Source organism: Marmota flaviventris, chromosome 3 (genome assembly GCF_047511675.1).
Source record: "Marmota flaviventris isolate mMarFla1 chromosome 3, mMarFla1.hap1, whole genome shotgun sequence".
NCBI lineage: Eukaryota > Metazoa > Chordata > Mammalia > Rodentia > Sciuridae > Marmota > Marmota flaviventris.
This window is the reverse complement of record NC_092500.1, coordinates 163,874,010-163,886,780: the sequence shown is the minus strand read 5'-3', so window position 1 is coordinate 163,886,780 and position 12,771 is coordinate 163,874,010. Positions and strand designations below refer to the sequence as shown.

General features: G+C 41.4%; 1 pseudogene; it reads left to right on the top strand.

The window, feature by feature from the left end:
• Positions 1-4,377: 4,377 nt before the first annotated feature.
• LOC114085661 (large ribosomal subunit protein uL23-like) lies at positions 4,378-4,844 on the top strand (annotated as a pseudogene).
• Positions 4,845-12,771: the final 7,927 nt, after the last annotated feature.

Genomic DNA, 12,771 nt, shown 5'->3' with positions numbered 1-12,771 from the left:
AAACCAGAAATGTGGTGACGGGCCCCAGATTTTAATTATATCTTATTTCACAGCTGCAGTCAATTCCTGCTACAGCTTAATAACCAGGTTGCACGAGCCGTGAACACTTTTTGTTGTTAATTTTGCTCAGGAAAATTGAGTTTTTACTACCATTTTGGCAGAAATGCTTATCATAACAATTATGATAAAGTGATGAGGATTGGAAACATCTGCAGGAATGAACTTGGAGACAGAAGGATGTCAGTGAGTCTGGTTGTGCAGAAAAATGTGCTGCAGGAAACATGGGGCATGGTTCTGTCACCTACTAAGAATAGTGAACAGGGGGCTCAGGCCTGTCACCAACCTCCTGCCAGGACACCCAAAGAAGACCATGAGCCCTCAATGGTGTGGACAGACAGCATCATGGTACCTGCCCTTTGCTATGGCTGTGGGGGATATTTGAAATGAGGAGGCAAAATATTGCCCTGGTTTAGGTCAGAGAATAGAAGAAAGAACCGGAAAACATCTCATTGTAAAAAGAGGAAAGACAGATCAGGGGAGAGAGGAGAGACATCTCCAAACTCATACAACTGCTGAGTATCTGAGCTTTCTGGCTCATGTGTTGGAGTCTTCCTCCTATGCTAACACAAGCCCAGCCAAGGCTCTAGGAAAGAAATGCATGGAGTAATTTCAGATCCCAGGAGATGATCCCAAATGGTCCCTCTGAAAGATCAGAACCAGATACAGGGGAAAATCTCAAGATCCTTGTCCCCATTCATGATATTGTCAAATCCCAATGTTTCCTACACAGCTTCTTCTCAAAGCAAGCCCTGAGCAATCTGTGTATTTCACTGCTGATGCTGTTGAAGAGATTCTTGAGAAGGGAACCCTCTTTTTTCCACTTGGAAAGCATCCGCAGGCTCTCAGTAGAATTATGTAGTGCTACAGCCTTCATGTTTAAGACTGAACTGCCAGATTTCCTCAATTATTAGACACCACCAATTGGTAAGATGGTACCATCAATTTAATAAGAGCTTTTGACGGAAGACAATGAGCACTACACTAAATGAGAACATCCATCATGGGCCACAGCCCTATTTCAGGGATGTGAAGATGAGAAAAAATATTCACCAATAGAACCAAGAACCAAGGCTGCACAGTACACAGAGGTCCCTGGTCTCAGGACGGAACAGAGTACCAGGAGATGAGGTGGAGATAAAAGGAAACTCGGGCTCCGGGGAGACTAGGACAATGATCCAGATAAATGATATTTGTGGGAGTTTGTTTAGACATGAACAGGAGAAATAAATGGGCATATTCATTTTCTATTGCTGCTTAATAAATGTCTGCAAACTTAGGGTTTAATACAACACCCATTTAATATCTCACAGATCTAGAAGTCAAAATCTAGACAGGATTTGGCAGGGGTCAGGGTATCACAAGGCTAAAGTCAAGGTGTTGTCCGGGGCCAGGGTCTCATCCGAGGCAGCTTCTTCTATGCTCTAGGCTCCTTTGATGGATGGCAGAGTTCATTTCCTGGCTTCTGTACAAGTCAGGGAGGCTACATCTTTAAGACCAGCAAGAGAGGTGCCATTCTAGGCTGTTACAACAGTGTTATATAAACTGGTAATCACAATAATGGCTGTCAATCTCATCATAACATCGTTCCCAACCACACTCAAGGGGAGGAGATCGTGCTGAGCTTGTGCACCAGGGAGCAAGCACCTTGGGAGCCAGCTCGTGGCTCTGCCTCCTACAGTGGAAGAGTTCTAAGGCATGAACAACAAGCAAGATTTGGCTGGCTGAGCGGGACGCATGCAAAACTGGCCCTCAAAATTAGAATAGCTCATGTTTTAAAGTAATTTCACACAGGTGAGTTCTTTTGATTGTTGAAGCTCTTTTATGAAACAGGTAGAACAGATACTGTTAGTTCCATTTCACAGGTGGGAAAATGCAAGTCCAGAGAAGGTAACATGGTAAATGACAGGACTTCACCCAGTATCATTGCTGCTGGTTTCACTGAGACATCCATGAAGACTTCTCTCACCTTTGGACAACCCCAGCCCAAGCTTAGAAGTAGGCTGGACCACAGACGTCTGAGCCTCTGGAGCCCAGGAGAGGGGCTGGGACTCCCCCAAAGCACCTTGGCTCTAGTTTCCTCGCTGCTGTAATGGGCGTCATGCTGGACGCCACTGCTCCCTTCCTACATTAGAAATCTCTGGCTTGATGACACAGAGCAAAAGCTTATCTCCCAGTGCCAGCTTCAGCCAGCAAGTGCAAAGAGCGTGACTTGACTCAAAAGATGTTATGACAATAATCATGAGACCACAACCCTAGTATCCCCTTGATAGAGCCACTGTTACCATTTCCAATAGAGTATTTGGAAGTTTAACGGATGATTTATGGACCACTAACTTCCTTATGTTTCCTGGGATGTGCAGAGTGGGGGTCTAGAGGACAGAAATCACCTGAGACAAAAATTAGGAATTCATACCTGCACACACACAGAAACACACACACACACACACATACACACACACACACACGCCTGCCCCTGCCTAGTGGCTGACAAACAGAGTCATGAGTGGCTGGAGTCAGCTTGCCCTTATGTTACCATCTCAGCTCCAAACCTAGATGACTTTATCAACTCCTTAAATGTGCAACCCTTAAATGAACCTGTCATGAAGGAGGTTTAAACCACATTAACAGCAAAGTCTCTATGGTGGGGATCCAAACACATCATTAAAGACACGGAGGATGAGAGGATAAAGATGAAAGGATTCCCCTCTTTGGATTTCTGCTACTCTGGACTGGGAAATGAGCGGAAGACATTTTATTTTCCTGGGTCTAAGTTTTCTCACCTTTAAAGCAGGAGGGTGAGATGGAGTGGGCGGACAGCTGACCAAGGAGAGTTTGGGAGTTGGACTGACTTATTCCACTTTGCATGTGGTAGACCCTGCAAGACTTCAAGAAAACTACTCAGTCTCTCAGAACCTCAGTTTCTTCAACTGTAAGTTATGTGAAAATGCTTAAATTTTAAGATTGTGACAATCGTGTGTGTGTGTGTGTGTGTGTGTGTGTGACAACCAACTCAGTGTATGCCTATGGCAGTCATACAATGCATGTTAGTTTTTCCTTTCCACCTTCAGGGTCCTTCCTAACTCATTCCTCCTCCACCTTTTTTGAAAGATGCTATCATCATTAGTCTTTCAACAGTGAAGTCATTTGAAGTGTTAAAGCATCATGAAAAACTTTGCCTTAGCATTTCTGACAGCCTGTATGTGGCACCTGACATTCTCCCACTTCCCACCCCCTCCCTGGAAATTACCTAAAAAGAAAGTACAAATGCATATGTACTTATTTGTCAGCATCCAGATCAGAAGATCCTTCTGGGAAGTCCTTTCACTTTCTGGTGAAGACTTCAGACATCCCCTCCCACTGGTGTCACGCAACAAGCAGGAGTAAACAGCCTGCTGTCATGCAAAATCAAGGCAAGGCTTCTGCTGCAAGGATGAGCATTTAGCAACTTAAATACACACTGGCTATTGAGGACGATCTGCTCTGAGCTGTGTTGGCAAGGCAGAGTCAAACCCTCCCTCCCAGCCTGATGGCATGAATAGAGAAGAATAAATACATATGTGGTCAAGGGTGCCGAAGAGGGGCTAGATTAAACAAAACCAGAGTTGGCATGCCTTATGAGCTCTTGGCTGCCTGCCTGCAGAAGATGGCCCATGGGATGACATCAGGGCTTTGCAGAGCACTTTCCAAGGACCTGTGTGCTCCTGGCACACTCTCCCCACTCCCAAACTCCCCCAACACTCAAATGATAAAGGGTCCTTATTATAATAGGATTTCTCCTTTCCTGTTTCTTCATTCTAAAGATCTATGCACAGTTTATTTACCCAGAATAACTACCCCAAGTGAGAAAGCTGCTTACTAGAACCAGACACTGTGAAACTGGTGAACCAAATTCCTCAGTCTCAAAATACACCCACTGTCACCTTTCTTGTTATATAAACCTTCTGAGAAGAGGTTTGTTCCTTGGGTTTAAAGAGTGAAAAACATAAGTTAGTGGCTATCAGTACCATCTTAACATGGTTTGTTTTTCTGCCTGTGTCCCACAGTGTCAGGTAGCCAAGAGCAGGACCTGTCTTTTCAGGATAGGACAAAGCACACTCTATATCCAGTGGCTGTGCCTGGAAACTGGTCTGGAGCAAGAAAGCAAATATCTGCAAAGAAAATGCCAGGGTTAACATTTTCTGGGGATAGGAGTATGGCTGAAAATCTAGTACCCATTTCTAGAGTAGAGCTGATTGTAATCCCAAAATACAGTTCCAAACACCACGATCCTGAATACCAGAATCCCTTAAGTTCAGCATCCATGCCCGTTTCACCAAGATGGCACTGAAAGCTAAGAAAAAAGTTCCTGCCCCTCCCAAAGTGAAAGCCAAAACAAAAGCTTCGAAGGCCAAGAAGGCACGTTGAACAGCATCCATAGCCCCACAAAAAAGAAGATCCACACGTTACCTACCTTCCAGCACCCCAAGATATTGCAGCTCCAGAGGCAGCCCAAGTATACTCAGAAGAGCACCCCCAGGAGAAACAGCTGGCCACTATACAGTCATCAGCTCCCCCTGACCGCTGAGTGGACCATGAAGAAGATTGAAGACAACAACACACTAATGTTCATTGTGAATGTCAAGGTCAGCAAACACCATATCAAACAGGCTATAAAGAAGCTCTGTGCCCTGGATGTGGCCAAGGTCAACACCTTGATCAGGCCTGATGGAGAGAAGAAGGCATATGTTCAACTGGCCCCTGACTGTGACGCTTTGGACATCATCAACAATACTAGGATCATCTAAACAGAGTCCAGCTGGCTGATAATAGACATTGTTTTATAACATAATAAAAAATTAATCAAAATTTCTGAAGTTTAAACTACCTAGGATCAAAATCCTGAAAGATTAAAATCCTGAATGTTCAAATCCTGAAATCCCCAATCCTACAAGCAGCAATGCCCTGTGGTGGGGGCAGGAGGCTGATGGGAGGGGCAGAAAGCTGATCCTAGGGAAGGTGTTTGGTACATTTTCAGTGGTAGACAAGATGGCCACATCGTATCAGATAAAATAAGCGCTCAGAAACCTGGGAAAGTATTCCTTTGGGTGTGTCTGTGAGGGTGTTTCCAGAGGGATCCATGTGTGTAAGTCTGAGTGGACCAGGTGTAAATTGTGTAAAGACTTCTAGAGAGACTGACTTGCTTTATGCTTCCTTTGAAATTTTAACAGCATTGATTCTGTGTGAATGTGTGTGTATATAAAAACACCAACATGTCCTCAATAAATGAAGGTGTGTCCCCTTGGTACATCTGCATTTATGAAAGCTAAAATGTCTCAGGATCTCAGCAATTTATGTGACTGATACAGTGCAGACCCATCACAGTTTGGGGACTGGTTTCTTCAGGGCTCAGGTTGTCTATCATAGTATTTTATTATTTTTAAAAAATATTTATTTTTTAATTGTAGTTGGATACAATATCTTTAATTAATTTATTTATTTTTATGTGGTGCTGAGGATCCAACCCAGGGCCTCGCCCTGCTAGGTGAGCACTCTACTGCTGAGCCACAACCCCAGCCCCCATCATGGTATTTTAGATGCCGGTTATAAAGCTGGGTGCACACAATTACCAACCATAATGATATACATTTATACATTTCAATTTTTGACCTATTTTTTATGAATAGAATTCATCTGCTCATAGCTATTAAACCTGTGTGAATGTTGGTAGTGTACGTGTTCATGCTTGCAAAAACATGTAGAATGTTATTGCCTATTTTGTTGCATAAAGTGGCCTGTGAAGTGTTGTCATGTTTTTATATGCTTGACAAGTAAATCCCCTCTTTAAAGGTAAATAAATGTCTTTTAAATAATTTTGAATTATTTTTCCAAGAATTAAGTTTTAGACATTTTGATCTTTCAGGATTTTAGACTTTAGGGATTTTTGCTCTTTGAAGATTTCAACATTTGGGATTATGGTATTTGGAATGGCATCGTGAGGATTATACCCCAGGGCTGTTCTACATAAGACAAGTGGAACTATATCCCATAGGCACTGGGGCAGGTGAGAAATGCTGAAAGAGGAGATCTTAGTGCCAGGGAAAGCAGATCACTGGTTCCTGGTGCATCCTGGGGCAGCTTGCCCGGGTGCTGTCCCAGGTGCTGAACTCTTTTCCATGGTTTTTTAATCTTGACTATTTAACCTCCCTTTTCCCTCTCCCTTTATAGTAATGATTGCACAGTAATTGTTAACATTTAATGGCCACTCACAACATGAATGATCTTGTGTACTGCTCAGTCAAGTCGCTAACCAAAGAATAAATACACTAAATCCCAAACCTCTGGTCCCTGTGCTTTGCAGACCCACATATCAGCCTTGTCAGGGCCTGTGTTCAGTAACTCTTTATTTCTTTCCTCCTTTTACCCACCCTTCCATTCATGCATTTAGTATTTATTAAGCAAAATGTACAGGAAGGTGTGGATGGAACCTACTTCTGGCTCTGCAACAGAGTCACGAAAGAGTGGAAAATCATTTGGGGACTTACTTTCTTCCATACATTCAAAAGGATGTGGAATGTAAATGAAGGTCCAGACCACAGGGGAATAAAAGTCTACACAAAATTCCAAAGAAGAAAAATCATGATAGAAATATTTAAAATGCAGCTACATAAAAGAAACATCTGCATTTAAAAAAATGAGTAAAGCTAAATAATGATGACAAATGGAGAAATATCATTGGATCACATATATAAAATATATATAAACAGTACAATAGAAAAGAAGATAAAATTCACAAGGGACATTTTCTAGCAAACATAACACAATAACTCTCAAACAAGGGAATATATGCTCACTTCCCTTACAGTGTGAGAAGTATATGTTTAAATTACACTGGCATGCCCTTTTTACCCACCAGGTTGGTCAAAATCCAGAAGTTCTGTAAAGTGTTAAGGATCAAAAAGCTGCAGGGAAACAATACTCTCATATGATGTAAGAGGGGTGTAATTACAACCTCTATAGAGGGTACCTGGGTGATATCTACCCACTTTACCAATGCATAGTCTTTGGCCCCAAAACCCAAGTCTAATCTCACACACATTTGAAATAATATATGCATATAAGTATTCAATGCAACATTTTTACTGGTAGAAAAATAGTGGGAATAAAATAAATGTCTATCAATGGGGATCTAATAAATGACAATATCTGTATGCAACAGAAAGTTATGCTGGTATAAAAATAAAAAAGAATCTCTTTATATAATAATTATGTAATGATGTATAAAATATATTTAAATTGAAATAATAATAGCCAAGAAATAAAGCTTAAAAAGTCAAAACATAATTTATGTGTTTTTGCATATATCTTACCACAAAGATAAAAAGTTGTTAACACTGGTTTGCTCTTGGGATGAAAACTGGGGAGGTGGAGAAAAACTTCCCATGTGAACTTCTAAGATTTTGACATTTAAGCCATGTAAAGGTATTGCCTATTTTTAAATTTTTTTATATCAAAGTCATTCTAGGGAGAAAGGTGATTGTCATTCCTTATGATTTCAGTATTGATCTCTCCCTCCTCTAACTCTTCTTGCTTTTAGCATTTGCACTACACATGTATTGCTTTAATGATAAGCTTTTCTACTAAGAGCCATAACATTCTACTTAAACTTATATAATATCAATAATTGGTGCTGTGAAATTCAGGGCTTTTATGTTCCCGTGTTTTTTATATGAGGATATCTTATCCTCTCTTTGGGTTTTTTTTTTTTTTAAGCTTCCTCTCTCAATAGCATATGTAAAAAGGAAAGAAATGTTACAACAGCCATGGAGTACATTCTCTGTGCCCAGGGCTGTTATGATGTCTAATTTAATCTCATAGCAATTCTAGAGTTGAACAGTGTTCCTCTCCTGATTATCCAGGTGATAAACTAGGGCCATAGAGAGGATAAATGACTCTCCAATAACTCAGCTAACAAGAGGCAGAGCTCAGATCCAAGTGCCTGTCTCTGAGTCTGCTCAGTGCTGCCTCCTGGTGCAATAGAAGAATGATGGTCCTTGTGAGTTTGATCAGTCTTGGATTCTTTTCCTGAACTATCAATGCTTGGATTTCATGTTTGTGGGACCAGGCTTCATGCTGGTTTTGGAGGAAGGGCTAGGAATGCACCTTGCCTCTTTCTGTTTGGTGATAATGTTCTGTAGTACTGGTTTCCCCTATTTTGTGTCCCGGTTCCTAGTTGACTACTGGACTTTGAGTTTGCTAATGGTGTTTTCTGAATCAAAGAAATAGGAATAATATTTCTATGGCAAGAGAAGCATCCCAGAGAAAGCATGCCAAAAGTAATCGGAAGATGTGCTGCAGTCGAGTCTCCTGGGACAGAAAGGGTAAGTTTGTTATGCCCGGAGATGACCGTTCCCTCCCCCCGCCCCTGGTTTGTGAGCTGAAAGGATCCCTTAAAAGCCTCTGTCACGACTGACTTCATAGTTTCATCCAGGTTGGGCACGAGCCAGTTCATTAAGCCAAAGGCGGAGGCTCATTGTGCCAGCTAAAATTGTACTGCTTCCATCTAGAAATGGGCAGAAGTCAAGTAATGTTTGAAATATAAATCCACTCCAGCCCACTGCTCCAACAAAGAAGGTAAACGGGGGACAGAGGGCACCTACAGAGCACCCGTAATTTCACATAATTGGCCAAAGGACTTCATTGTTTCATGATGCAAATGAAAGATCATTAATGGGCAGTAAAAGGGGGCGGACGGTGGGGGTAATGTGGAACGGAAGACAGCCTAATGCTTTCAGGGGAGATTGGCACATCGGCGCTCTGCTGTAATATGCAGTTGGCTAATTTCACCGAGGTATTGAACAAATGATGGATGGGGATAGTTAACGGGCACCATGACAGCAATAATGAAGATACTCCCTGCCAGCAGAAGACCTCTGCTCCTGCTTCCCATTTAAATGACTTCTCATACCACTGAATACATGCTTGTCAAGAGTACCTGTTACCTATTCCCTGATGGCTCGGGATGAGATGCTCTCACGGCAAAGGACCGTCTGGCTATCTACCACCCATCTCCGCATGCCCCCCCTTCTCCTCGGTTAATGTGATTTACCTAGGAAAGTGCAAAGCTGGGAAATTGAGCTACAAGGAAAATTGAACTTAAGAGCAGTGCTGCAATTTCTACCCAGTTTGAAGCTTTTCATTGCTTCTAAGTGGCTGGCAGTCTTCAATGTTTTAGGGGCACAGCAATGTCAGGACAGACAGCCTTTTTATTTAATTGACTGTCATTATGGCACTGTGTTTATGCCTCGGGAAGGTCAGATAAGACGTATAAGGGCTCTGTCCAGTTGCCCTCAGGCAATAACCAAGGGAAATAAGAGACTGGGGCAATGTCATGGTCCCAGGATGGAGGAGAGGGCACAGTAGTGCTGGGATTTGCAGGCCTCAGAGACTAATTAGTGGAGAGGTAAATAGTTTTCTTAATGACTTGAAAGCCAAGAAGACTTCATGAAATTTACACATACCATGACCTTGGAATCAGTTTGATCATCATTCAATTTGATACCATCTCTATTAGACTGAGATAATAGTAGTGGACTTCATTACCATTCCCATTTGGTCATCTCTTTCAAATATGCAATAGTCCCATGATTTGACCCAAGTAGTAGCTATGAAAATGTATACATATAGTTGCATGCGTATACAAATCTGTACTTGAACATTTCCAGAGCACAAAATTATACTGAATACAGAATCCATATGTCATGAAAAGAAAGCTGGAAGTGGAAGTTTGCCGATGACAAGAAGATTAAAGGTACATGATAGACCTTTATAAGCATAAGTAGCTGAAAAGGGCTTGAAAATGAAAGGAAAGAAATGACCAAATGGATTAATAATGATACGGCCTTTCATTTGGGAAGTAAGAGGTGCACTGTTGATATAAATCTCAGTGAAAATAGATGGTGAGGTCAACATTCAGATTTTAGGAGACGCTAAAACGTGGAACCGAGAACACTAAAAGTTAGGAGAAGGAGGGAGGAGGAAGAGGAAGAGGAGAAAGAGGAGAGGGAGAGGGAAGAGAAGAAGGAGAGGCAGAAGGAGAGGAAGGAGAGGGAGAGGGAAGAGGAGAAGGGGAGGGAGAAGGAGAAGGGGAAGAAGAATCCTAAATTCTGTTCTCCAATCCCCTGCCCTATCAAAGGATAAGCACATCAACAAACTCCCCTATTGATGGAGGGTCTGCAAAGAGCCTTGGTTTTGAGTCATTACTTGGAAACCCAAGAACACCTGGGAGGCAGGTGTTAGTGTCTCTACTTGCACTGAATCTCACTTTAGGAAGGCAAAGTGACTAAGCTAATGTCACAGGACTAGTGGATGCTTGAGCTTAGACTTGAGTCCAGCTGTGTCTGTCCCAAAATGCTCCCACACTTTGTCACACTGCTACACACAAAGCAAGGCCTACATGTCTCAGAAGGCTCAGAGGCCTCGCTCTAAGTGGCTTCAAGGACCTGGATAAAACAGCTCATGTGCTGGGCTAAAGACTCATGGGAGGCTCCCCTCTCTCTGGAGCATCATGCCTGTGAGCCAGGGTTACATGTTTACATTCTGAGACAGTATTCTCTCTCTCTCTCTCTCTCTCTCTCTCTCTCTCTCTCTCTCTCTCTCTCTCTCTCAATTATATCATTTTCTGTTGTTATAAAAAATAATCATTAGCATTCAGTTGTTGAGTTTAAAACAGAGATAAAATATACTTGATGAAAATAACACAAAGGAGAAAATGAAGAAGTACATGTGAACAAGTTACATTTTACCAGAATTCAGCCAGCATTAACCTAAAGTAGACTGCAATGATTTTAAAATGCATATCAAAATTTCTAGAACAACACCTAAGCAAATACCTTTAAAATAGTTTTTAAAAATCAACAAAGGTTGTAAACGTTGCACTGTGTGAGTGTGTGTGTGTGTGTGTGTGTGCACGTGTGTGGATATAGATAGATATTACACAGATGTTTATATGAATATTACACAAAAGGGAATGGAGAAGAAAAAGGAAAAAAATGTAATATATAAAAAGAAATAGCAGATTGCAGATGTAAGTTGAACCATACCAGTAATTACATTAAATAAGAATAAATACTAAAGAAAAAAGATTTGAAAGTCATGATTAAAAGGAAGGTATAATGATACTCTGAATATCAGAGAAATACTTTATATCAAAATACACAAATGCATTAAAAATAAAAGAATGTGGAATGGGATTGTGACTCAGTGGTAGAGTGCTCACCTAGCATGCATGAGGCACTGGGTTCGATCCTCAGCACCACATAAATATAAAATAAAGATATTGTGTCCACCTAAAACTAAAAAATAAATATTTTTTAAAAATTAAAAATAAAAGAATGTAAGGGCTGGGGATATAGCTCAGTTGGTAGAGTGTTTGCCTTGAATGCACAAGGCCCTGGGTTCAATCTCTGGCACCACAGAAAAAAAAATTAAAAATAAAATAAAATAATGTAGAAAGATGGACCATGCACATGGGAGCAGTCTTCACCTGGTGAATTTAATAACCAGTCATTCAGGTGGATGCTGGTGGATTCTATTGCCTTGTTTTGTTATTTTTTGAGTATGGATAAATCTTTTTTTTAATCTTTGCATTATCATAGTGTTTTAAGATTATATATATTTATATATATATATATATATATATATATATATATATATATATATATATATACCTTTTATTCTGAATTGGAGTTTTTGTTTGTTCTTGGTTTGGTTCCATTTATGGTTTTTCCCCCCGTTTTTATTGGTGCAATATAGTTTTACATACTAATAGGATTTGTTGTTGCCTATTCAAACAAGCATCCAATATAACAATATAATTTGGCCACTATCACTCCCTAGCACTTCCCCTCTCCCTCACCTCCTCCTCCCTTTGGTCTCTTTCCTCTATTGATCTTCCTAAGATTTTCATGAGCTCTGCCCCTTTCTTTTCCTTTTCCTCTCTAATTTCTGCATATGAGAGAAAACATGGGACCCTTGACCTTCTGAGTTGGCTTCTTTCACTAAACATAATGGATAGACCATATACTCTTTCTACATCCCTTTCCCTGTCCTCCCTACTAGGTCCCTTACAGCTCAATACATTTCCTCACAGTGTGAGAACTTAGGCGTAGACTAGGTTTGAAAAGAAGAATGATTAGGCAAGGATGGGACATGGGACGGGTTGGTGGTCACTTCCAGTTGCCCTTGACCTCAAGAGTAGAAACAATTGACTCTATCATCCTGCAGCCATTTCCTCCCTTACTCTGGGAGCCTCCATGGAGGGCCGCACAGCAGACCGCTGGGAACAAATGTGGAGCCAGAGTTCTTTCCTGCCAAGGGCTCAATCTGGAATCTGATCCCTTTATTCCTTTGGGTTGCAGGCCCTGCCTCCCGGCCCTTGTCAAAATCACTCCCCAGAGCTCCTCTAGACTCAGCGCTGCCTTGGATCTTCCTTGAAATGTCATGTCCCTGTCTGTCCCACTTGGGACAGATGAGAGAAGGAGAAGAGAAGTAGTTAAGAAGGACCTGCCTGTGTACTTGCCATGCAACCTGAGACAAGCCGTTTAAAGCCCTCTAAACCTCAGGTGTCACAGTATAGTACTCGACTCATGCCCCACAGATTTAAATGCAAAGTTCCTATGTGTCACACACATAGAGAGCACTTGATAAAAGGCATCAGGCACTATTAACAATTAT